Source organism: Lolium perenne, chromosome 6 (assembly GCF_019359855.2).
Source record: "Lolium perenne isolate Kyuss_39 chromosome 6, Kyuss_2.0, whole genome shotgun sequence".
In the NCBI taxonomy this organism is placed as follows: domain Eukaryota; kingdom Viridiplantae; phylum Streptophyta; class Magnoliopsida; order Poales; family Poaceae; genus Lolium; species Lolium perenne.
The window spans coordinates 158568145-158579257 of record NC_067249.2 but is presented as its reverse complement, the minus strand read 5'-3'; the positions used below and the strand labels follow the sequence as shown (position 1 = coordinate 158579257).

The following is an 11113-nucleotide window of genomic DNA, read 5'->3' as shown; positions in this document are numbered from 1 at the left end:
TGGGTCCTCTTGTTGATCCTCTTGTAGCATGAAACCATTGGACAATGTTGCAGCACATGATCAATGTATTTCTGAACTTCAATTATAATTTGTCATCAGTCTTCAACTCCACCAAATAGTATTGGTTCTGAGTCAGGAATATGCATTTGGTTTGCTTAAATTCATAAAACACAGCGATTGAAAATGAGATGAGATGAAGAGCATCATAAGAAAATCTTTATTCCCTTAGTATCATAGGATAGGTGAAGTAGGATCCAAGAAACAGCTTCCACTAGGAGCTTCAAAGCTCGACCCATGAAACACTAATCTGCAATAAAAATAAGCATAGCCAAAATCAACGTAAGTTTTTTCACTGTAGCAACACCTGGACATATTGGTTCACGATATTAAGCACATCAGACTATTCATTTTTTCTCAGAAAAAACGGAATTATATTACGCTATCACAACCCACGCCATGCTAGTGGAGACACCTGAGAAAGTCGAGCATCTGCAAGAGAAGGAAAAGAAGGACACGATCGATGTTTCATCAAAATACTGAAGTATCAGGCAAACTCGAGAAGCAAGGATGGATCAAATATTGATGATTACTTCACCTGACACCTTTAGACATGGAGAACTGAGCTCATGGTGGAGAGACATTTTGCAGAGAAGGTACAGCGTTGTCCAGACGATGGATATGAAGCGAGGTATTTATTGGCAAGATTTTTGTCACTTCGGCTGTCTGACTGCCTCCACACGTTTTATGCCTCCATTGATTTCCTTCTAGAGATTGTGGGGAGAGAAAGAGGAGTGAGAGCGAGTGCATCAAGAGGTTTAATGGACTGAACGGAAACTAACGGACGCATTAGCGATATTGGGCAGAATGGAAGAACCGAAGTGAACGAAAACTGACAAAATCATGAGCAGCATCACGGCGAAACTGGAGAATTCAAGTGCGGCCATGGAAACATTTTGACAGTGATTGCTATGTGCAGATCTCACGGAAAAGGATTGAAAGATTAGGAAATAAAATAGGAGATTGATTGTGCAGATTAATAATCATTAAAGAGGATAATTGGACATTAATGAGAGATAAACTGAACATGCAGTTTTTCCTTTCCGATGACATGGCATATTTGCTTAGGTGGCCATCTAGGATTGCTTGGTGATGACTGATGAGGTGGATAGGCTGCATGTGAAGAGAAATGGGATCACCTATTAAGAATAGAAAGATTAGTGAGGATAATTCTCTGAAATATTGGGTGAAATCCATACCTTGACCTAATCCCATAAAACCCCATGCACCAATCCACCACATAGGGATACAATATTGGGGATTGAGAAAAGAGTACAAAACATAAACCGGCTACTGTACAAATATGTGACCAACAACACCTCTATTTCTAACTCCCTCTATGTAACATCTCAAAATTTTCCTAATTTTGGAATGTTAAAATTAATAAATTAAGTTGATTGAATTGTTTGACTTTGATTGAAATTTGGAATGAAAAGAAATTTTGAAGACTTGTTTGAATTTTATTTTTCAACCTTGCTTTAAAATATATTTTTTATATACGAGTGGATTAACATGACTATCCAAACTATTTTCATTTTTGTTTCAACCACTTGGTTTCTTTAGTTTGAACTAAAATAATTACCCAACCATACTAAATGTATAAACAGAGGGAATAAAATGACTTTCCAAAATTATGGTGGATTAATGCTTGATATGCCCGTTTGATTATTATTTAAATCTTGGATCTTTCCAAATATTTTCCAATGTTCACTAGAGGAAATTGACATTTCCAATTAAAAGTAAAGTTTTGGAGAAGCTTCTATTCGGTGTAATTTGCCATACATTCAAAGTATTGACCACTCTCGTGGCTGCAACCTTTCATGTTGCAGGTTATTCGATGACTTGTGAGAATGCGTAGGTCGCGAGTCTACACTCAACCAGCCTATGACATTGATGGGACTCCAAGATGTTATTTCTTTTTCCGTTGTATTGAGCTAGCCTTTGGCTATGCAAGTTGTAAATATTTGTACTCTGGATTATTCGAATCGTGTAATAAAGACTTGTGCTTTACATGATAATTCATCGACTGTGAGTGGCTAATGATCCAGGGGCTAGCATGTTTAATCACAGGGACTTTGGATCCTACCCGATCCAAGGTCGCTACAGATGGTATCAGAGCACATGTTGACAGTAGGACGTGACCTTAGCCATGGAAAACCTTAGAACTAATAATTTCTAAGTAATTTATGAAATACTCTAGTACTACTCATCATCTATCTTGAGGGTATGAACATTTTCCAATCCCTTCTCTTTTCAAAATTAATAGTTGATCATTACCCACTTCAAGAGACTTCTCAAGATAATATTTTACACAAAGTCAGATCTACAATGTTCCGGCCAATGATGCTTCAATAATAGTCTATTTAATACTCTGAAGACTATGAAGTACTATGAAGATTCTGAAGATAAAGAAGACTACAAAGACACTTTTCGGGACTTTTGAAGACTATGAAGATTTCAAGTTCCCTATTAGGAACCAAACCTAGATAGACTCCGCTACAACATTAGGTGCGATGGCTTGTGAGTTGTCATTCTTATTATTTTGTTGACAACATTTTTTTGTTCGAAATAAAGTTGTTTGTATAGGGTACCGATGTATATTTCTCTCTTCTTTCTAGAGTCTATTCGCCCCTATCTTAAACCCCGAAACAATGGATTCACAATGTGGAGACTACTTGGAGACCAGAAGAACGTCTAAAACATGGTGAAGGACTACAAAACAATGGACACAAAGAAAAAAAAATCTTCTATCTTAAGTAAATCCCGAAGAAGGCCACTCAACATGGTGTCCTAAGAAGCAAGACTTTGAAGTCCAACAAGAAGCAATCATCACATCTAGGTGGTACCAAGACAACCCCACATGTTCATCGATATGCGCAAGACAAGACAGCGACATTAAGACATCCTAAAGATAGGAGCTTTGAAGAAGTAAAAAAGATAGAGCTACCAACATAACCCGAGGTTGCATGGTGAAACCATAGAATTTTTGCAACACCAAGGAATACTCCTTTTAAGGATGGTAGCACTCTAGTTTCTCCACAAACCCTTTCTTTCTTTCTAGCCTTCTCGAATCTCGAGGACGAGATTCCTTTTAAGGGTGGTAGTCTGTAACATCCCAAAAATTTCCTAATTTTGAAATGTTAAAATTAATAAATTAAGTTGATTGAATTGTTTGACTTTGATTGAAATTTGGAATGAAAAGAAATTTTGAAGACTTGTTTGAATTTTATTTTTCAACCTTGCTTTAAAATATATTTTTTTATATACGAGTGGATTAACATGACTATCCAAACTGTTTTCATTTTTGTTTCAACCACTTGGTTTCTTTAGTTTGAACTAAAATAATTACCCAACCATACTAAATGTATAAAGAGAGAGAATAAAATGACTTTCCCAAATTATGGTGGATTAATGCTTGATATGCCTGTTTGATTATTATTTAAATTCTTGGATCTTTCCAAATATTTTCCAATGTTCACTAGAGGAAATTGACATTTCCAATTAAAAGTAAAGTTTTGGAGAAGCTTATGTTCGGTGTAATTTGCCATACATTCAAAGTATTGACCACTCTCGTGGCTGCAACCTTTCATGTTGCAGGTTATTCGACGACTTGTGAGAATGCGTAGGTCGCGAGTCTACACTCAACCAGCCTGTGGCATTGATGGGACTCCAAGATGTTATTTCTTTTTCCGTTGTATTGAGCTAGCCTTTGGCTATGCAAGTTGTAAATATTTGTACTCTGGATTATTCAAATCGTGTAATAAAGACTTGTGTTTTACATGATAATTCATCGACTGTGAGTGCTAGGTAATGATCCAAGGGCTAGCATGTTTAATCACAGGGACTTTGGATCCTACCCGATCCAAGGTCGCTACACTCTCTTAATTATAACTTTGCAAATTTTAGTTATATTTGAACTACTCCAACGGGGAGAGGCTTTGTAAATCAATTAACAGCTTGATCCTTTGAGGAAACAAATCAAATTTTGCTTGTTGATAACTCTCTTGAATAACAAATGTGAAAATGGATCTCAATGTACTTAGCTCTAGCATGGAATGCATGACTTGCTCATAAATATGTGCGCGGCACCCAAATTTTCACGCCGTAAACACGGTGGATGAATTAACTTAACTCCAAGTTCTTTAAAAGTAAAGACTAGACCCAGATTATTGTTTACATCAAAGAAAATCTGGTATGCCAAATGAACAAATCATAACATTATGAGTATCCTGGACCGTTGCAAATGAGTTTACTTGGATACACATGCATCAGCATGGATTTCATTGAGGGACTTCACTATATGAAAATAGAGACATCATTTTAGTTGTAGTGGAAAAAATCAATAAATATTGGCACTTCGTTTCCGCGAGACATCATCAAATCAATGTGAAGTGAGTGGCCAAAGAAATCATTGCAAATATTATTAAATTGCATGGTTTGACATCTATGGTCATGATCTTTACCAGCACTATGTGGGATCTATTCAAACCCATTGGAGTCAAACTACACTTTAGCACTTCCTACCACCCACAAACTGATGGGTAAATAGAGAGATTGAATCAGTGTCATCTTAAAAATTATTCGAGAAATATGGCATCCTTATAGCCAAAGAAATGGCATCGGTGGTTGTCCCTTGTGGGGGTACCCTTTTACACTTCATTTCACACTTCTCTAAAGACGTCACCACCTCAGATTGCTGAAAAATTACTACACCAGAGGACAATCAAACTGACTACATCCCAATCTCTACCACTGAAGAGAGATAGCTCAGGAGATCACGCAAACTTTCTTAAATCACAAGAAAAGATGAAAATCTAGGCTGACAAAAGAAGATCAGAAAGAGCACCGAAAATTGGGGATATGGTGTACTTAAATATTCAACCATATAGTCACACCTTCCTAAGCATTCAGAGATGTCTGAACCTACATTCGACAGCAATACATCCTATAAGAGCATCCCCACTCGTTGGCGCTCCCCACGCCCAAATCCGGCGAAATTTTCGTCCGGATTGGAGGAAGATTTGGCGTGGGGAGGAGTAGTTTTTCAGCCGTGTACCCAGGCGAAGACGACGATGCGAGTTTGAAAAACGGAAACTTGATAAACTTCGGCTAAATTCGGGCGAATGTAGACTAAATTTAATGATATTTAGACTAAAACGGGCGGAGTTAATACATAGAGGCCGAATTCGACTATATTTCGAATTCGGCTAGGGGAATTCAAATGCTAATTTTAAAACACGGCGCTCTACATGCCCAAACGGCGGTAGAACACCGTGTAGTCGTCGCCGCCGTCGTCGGAGCCGTCGTCCTCGACCTTCGGCACCTTCGGCGGCGCGGCCTGGCGGCTGCTGTCCTGGCTGGCGTCTCCCCACCCCGGGGATGGCTTGTACCATTCGTCATCCGAGGACTCGAGGTCGACGACGGGGGCAACGACGCCGGATGGAGGCGTCGCAGGACGGCGGTAGCGCGCGGCGTCGTCGGCGGCGGTTGGAGCGGCGCGGGCGGCGAGTCGGCGTGCGGCGGCCAGGTCCATCAGCCGCCGTTGCTGCTCCGCCTCCTCGCGCTCCCGGGGCCGCGCTGGACCACGCCAGGGCGGCGTCCTCGGGGAGGGCGTTGTCGGCGGGCACCAGGTCGTTGAGCGACCTGGCGATCGCCTCCGCCACGGCGGCGTCCTCCGCGCGCTTCGCCTCCTCCTCAGCGAGCCTGTTTGCGGCGGCGGCCGCGGCGTCCTCCTTTTTCGCTGCCTTCCTCTTCCGCCCAGGCTGGGAGGGTTGGTCGCGGATGAAGAGGGCGCCGCTGCTGCACCCTCTGGTCGGCGGCGGAGACGCCGGCTCCTTCTTGACGCGCACCGGCGTCGAAGGCGACGTCGCCTCCTCCCTCTTCACCGGCGCCAAGGATGACCTCGGCGCCGATCCGGAAGACGACGAGCTGGCAGCCATGCGCCGTGGCTGCCAGACGTTTCCCCGGCGGTGGCTCGCCGATGCCCTCGATGGAGGGGGCATCGTGAGCACCGGGAAGTTTCCGCCCTCGATGTGATCGAGGACGGCCTCGAGTGTCCGGCCCGGCGCGCTCCACCAACGTCGGCGGCCCGCGGCGTTGTTGCGCGGAGGCGGAGGCGGTGGGCCGTCGTAGGAGGCGAGCTCCCGCTCCCACCGCCGCAGGAAGTACGAGTTCCACGCCGTGCAGTTGTCGGGGTGGTGGCGTGGCTCGGCGCGCTCCTCGTCCGTCAAGGTCATCCGCGCCTCCTCGATGGCGACGTCGAGGGCGTGGCCCCGAGGCGGCGGCGGGATTGGTACGCCGCCAGCACTAAGCCGCCACCCGCCGCCGGGAGGCCTCGTGTCCGGCGGGCAGGGGTACCCCGCCTGGTGGAGGAGGTGCCCCTCCCACGCGTGGAGCGATCGGCGGGGGAAGCCGTTGTTGGCTGCGCCGTCGTCGTCGTAGAACGCCATCGGGAGAGTAGAGGGAGAGTGGAGGGAGAGTGGAGCACGGGGTACGCCTCGCGGCGAGCGGACCGGCGTATATAGGCGCGGCTGGCGCGGGTGATTAATGACGCGTGGAATGCGACGCATCCGCGGCGAGCTGACCGGCGGCAGCCTTTAGTGCGCGCGGAAGACGATGCGTGCGCGGAAGACGACGACATTAACTCGCCGCGTGGCCGGCGAATGCAGACCGGCGGCAGGCTTTTACAGCGCGCGGAAGACGATGCGATGAGGACGACGATCGGTTTCTCTCGCCGACAAGTTGGGGCCACCAGACGCGCGGGAAGTTTCCTCGGTGTTTCCCGCGCTTTCGTTTCGTCCGGACTCCCCGAGCGCTCCCCGGGGGGCTGGGGATGGCGTGGGATCGCCGGATGAATTTAGGCCCAAATCCGAACGAAAACGAGGAACCGGGGGCGCGACTGGGCCAAATTACGCCGTCCGGATGGAAAAAACGTCGTTCGGGGGCCTCGTCGGGGAGACGAGTGGAGATGCTCTAAACCATTACTGCCAGAAGGCTGGAAACTTCATCACATATATTCCATATCCTTCAACTCAAGAAACATCTGGGACCTATGACACAATTTTTATTGCCCTTAAGCAATTATGGAGCGCCAAATCGTTCCTAGATACAAGGATCCATAGTCATACCAGTGGTCCAATGGGAGAATGGCCCAACCTATCAACATAAGAAGCTACATGGGGGAATTTATTTTTCATCTTGAAGGTCTTTTCTGGCTTTCATCCTTGAGGACAAGTCTGTCCGTCTCAAACGGGGGATTTGGTAGGCCCCTACTACTCTGGAGTCTGGTCGATGAAGAACACTAGTTCCTTTCTTTCTTCATAATTATAATTTTCCAATGACTTGTTCAATATGTTGTCTACCATATATCTCTCATCCTACGACTGAGATCGTTTTGTACAGCTTCGCGCCTAAACTGAGTCCTGGGAGACGTCATGCTCGACCTGACACTGCCTAGGCAGTCAAGCGTCGGTGTTTGAAATGCAACAACCCCGCTTTACAACTGGCACTTTGAAAACTCACTTGCTCACTTGTTTGTCCCGACTTTCCTCCCTATTCAGATCGATTTCTCTCGCTTTAGGTATGCTTGTAATCTTGGGTTCAAACCCTAGCTGTGTCTGTTGAGGTTAGGCAAACATTCATATGTAATCACATATCTGTCGTTGCAATAGAACTTTGAATCGTGTCCTATTTCATGTGACTTCAATTCTTCAGCTAAGTGATGAGTGATTGTTAGGTTTGACTCTATCACTGCCACTTGAATTGGGGGAGGACGACTCACCGGTCTGTGAGATCATCTCCACCGGCGGGCACTAAATAAGCGTAAGGTCGGCACTCGTTCCCTCCATTTGGGAAAGGGTTGCCCACTCCAACGCTCCCAATACGGCTGACACCCCAAAATTAAGATTTTTTCACTTCTCTTACAAGTTACAAGATTTTGCATAGTTTTAAACAATAATTCAAACAACATTACATAGTTCAAACACATAAATGAATTCACACAATAATCCAAATTAACATAAATATTCAATTATTCATACAAGAATTTAAATAAATTGCAATTCAACTTGTTCAAAAATGAGTCGATGTTCCTCCCCTCTCCTACAAATGCTCCACTAAATCAATTTAAAGTTGAGTATGAACCTATGCGTCTCGGATTTCTTGATGCATCGCAGGGAAAACAACAAACTCGGTCGGCTGATTAACTTGGGAAAGAGGTCTCTGATAGTCAAATGGATGAATACCAACCATAGGTTTGTTCCACTCACTCTAGATGATCATGTTGTACATGATCATACAACAGTTCAGCACCTCCCACATCCTAGATTCCACCATGTAAAAGCAGGTACCGAACAATAGCAAAATGCTATTAGAGCACACCAAATGTTCGCTCAACATTTTTCTGACATGCCTCCTAGTGTTGAGTAAAATAAGATCTCTTCTCTCTAGCAGGCTAGGAAATTGTCTTCACAAATGTAGACCATGCTAGATAGATACAATCAACTAGATAATAGGCTTGGTCATATGTCATATGTGTGACCATTGATCTCAAAGTTGATGATCGGAGCATGTGCTCCTCAGCTAACCTTGCAGCAGGAGAGCATTGCAGCATGTTTATGTCATTGTTAGTTCCAACCATTTCATAGAAAGCGTGTCAAATCCAGACGTTATAATCTGTCATGCCATAGCTTCAAGTATCACACTGCACTCTTCGGTATGACCTTTGTACAACTCTTGCCAAAAGATGGCAATTATTCCAACCCGAATGAATACAATCGATGATCGCAAACATCCCAGAAAACCCTCTCGCGTCCGTGTTAATGTCCGCCCATCGCTCGCATGCCCTTCCCCGCTATAAAATTGCTCCCTCACTGCCGTTTCTTTTCCGTGCGAACCCTTCCGCTCCACCGCAAATCCCCGAGCAAACCGGCGAGAAAATCCCCTCCCTCCGTCGCGACTATGAAGCACTACTAAGGTGACAACGCTGCCGCAAACGGCTTTGGGTGGCGTTGGTTGCTCGTCGAGGAGGCGCGAGCCCTTTGGCACGCGGTGTGTACCTAGTATCGCCAGACATGCGCTATCCGACGGGCTAGGTGCTCAGCGTCGGTGGCTTGTCGGCCTGTGTCGATCGGAGCGGTGCACGACAATGATCTACGACCGTTGGTCGGTCCTCACAACGAGGAGCGCAACGACCCACGGTGGCATCCCGACAACCGCCACGTGTGGCAGCGCAGGGACCGGATCGCCTCCTACGATAGCAACGGACCATTGTCGGCCAACATCCAACGGCAATGGTGGAGCGGCCCAGGGAGGACACTCCCATGGGTCCTCAACTACATTGTCGACTGCAACAACCCATTGTTGACGAAGTCAGCGACGAGGTACTCGTTGTCGACGCTATGTTGCGCCGCTCGCGCCAGTGAAGGACGAGCAGCAATACAGCCCTCCTCTCCGCATGCGCACCGACTGTGGCATCATCATACACAACCGTTGCACCCCGCGCCAACAGCTTCCACCTCGTCAAGCCGAAGCGCGAGGCGAAGGAGTGGACGCCACCGCTGGATTACAATGTGACTGGTTTCCAGTTGAAGATCGACGAGGACAAGAAAGAATTTCCAGGCCAACGCATCACGGATCCCACCTCGGTCGAGGTCATGCTTCTGGCGACAGGCGATTTCACAGTGGCATGGTCCGCAAAAGAGTATCCCACCTCGGTCGAGGTCGTGCTGCTGGCGACAGGCGATTTCACAGTGGCATGGTCCGCAAAAGAGTATCATCGCGAGCAGACCGAGCGCGCACGACACCACGGCTTCATCATCAACCTGCATGACGACGATAAAGCTAGCCCGTCGAGCAGGCCACGATGGCACCGCGACAACAGCCAAGGCCGCGATGGCACCGCGACAACAGCCATGGCTACAGCAGCCACCCGCCAACGACGAGGATCTCATGGACTACGTGGCAACGATGTACTATCGCATAGGCATCAGCCGTGGCCGCCATTAGTTTTTAGGTTTTTTTGTTTTTTTAAATTGTATAAACTATGTATGAAACCGCCAAACTATCCATGCAACTGCCTTTTTAAAATGAATTTTGATTAAAATTTTGAAGTTTGGATTTGTTTTATGGGGGACATGGCTAGGAGAAGAGAACAGACCCCTATTTCCGTGTCCGCACCGGCGGCCCACATACAAGCCAAAAAAAACACCTGCGCCGAACTGCTATTCTCGTTGATGGGGAGAAACTACTGTTGGGAGGAGCTCCTAAAAACTGCTATTCTCGTTGTTTGGGGCTTATAGAATTTGAGCTTATGAGATATTCTGAGACATGAAAAGTCTGTACTGATCTGTTGTACTCTTGATCGCACAACAGCCTAATTCATATCAAATTCAGATAATACGTTGTTGCTCTTGATCGCACACTGTCCAAACCAGTACAAGGACTAAAATTCAGATAAGAGTTCTTTTAATTCAGATAACGCAACAATACAACATCAGTGCAGAACCTTAAAATCTTTGCAGAAGGTATGCAAGCAAAGTATGAAGCGGCTGAGGCATCAATGAGGTCAAGACTAAGTATATGACTGATCATCCCAATGACACGATGAGAAAAGCACAAAAAAATCAGATCAAAGTAGAAACCAAAGGAACGTGCACCCTCAAACAAATTTGCCAGCCAGCAAGTACAAGCAAAGGATAAAGCGGCTGAGGCAGCAATGAGGTCAAGAGTCAGGGCTGTGATCTGTGAGCAATTTATGAAGTCAAGCTCTTAGGCAGCAACTACAAATGTTTGAGAAACAAGCCTTGAAATTTATAATCATTGCCATATTCTTCACCCCATCCTGAACAAACTATTCACTAAATTAATTACATAATGTAGAAACAAATGTACTTATAATAATCTGCCCCAAGAGAGATTAAAATGTGTTAGAGATCCTCAATAGGACAGAGAAAAACACGGTTGCTCAAAAAAATTATAGTTAACAATTATAATTGATCACAAATAAGCCTCAGAAAGCGGCAAAATTATTGTCATTCAAAATCTATAACTGATCACA

The 11113-nt window shown here is 45.5% G+C and overlaps 1 long non-coding RNA gene across 1 annotated transcript; it reads right to left on the bottom strand.

Annotated features, from left to right (window-relative positions):
• Window positions 1–203: 203 nt before the first annotated feature.
• LOC127309491 (uncharacterized) lies at window positions 204–653 on the bottom strand. The gene is made up of 2 exons (XR_007857178.1): window positions 596–653; window positions 204–489 (listed from the first exon to the last, which is right to left on the bottom strand). It is a non-coding gene; the product is annotated as an uncharacterized lncRNA (long non-coding RNA).
• Window positions 654–11113: the final 10460 nt, after the last annotated feature.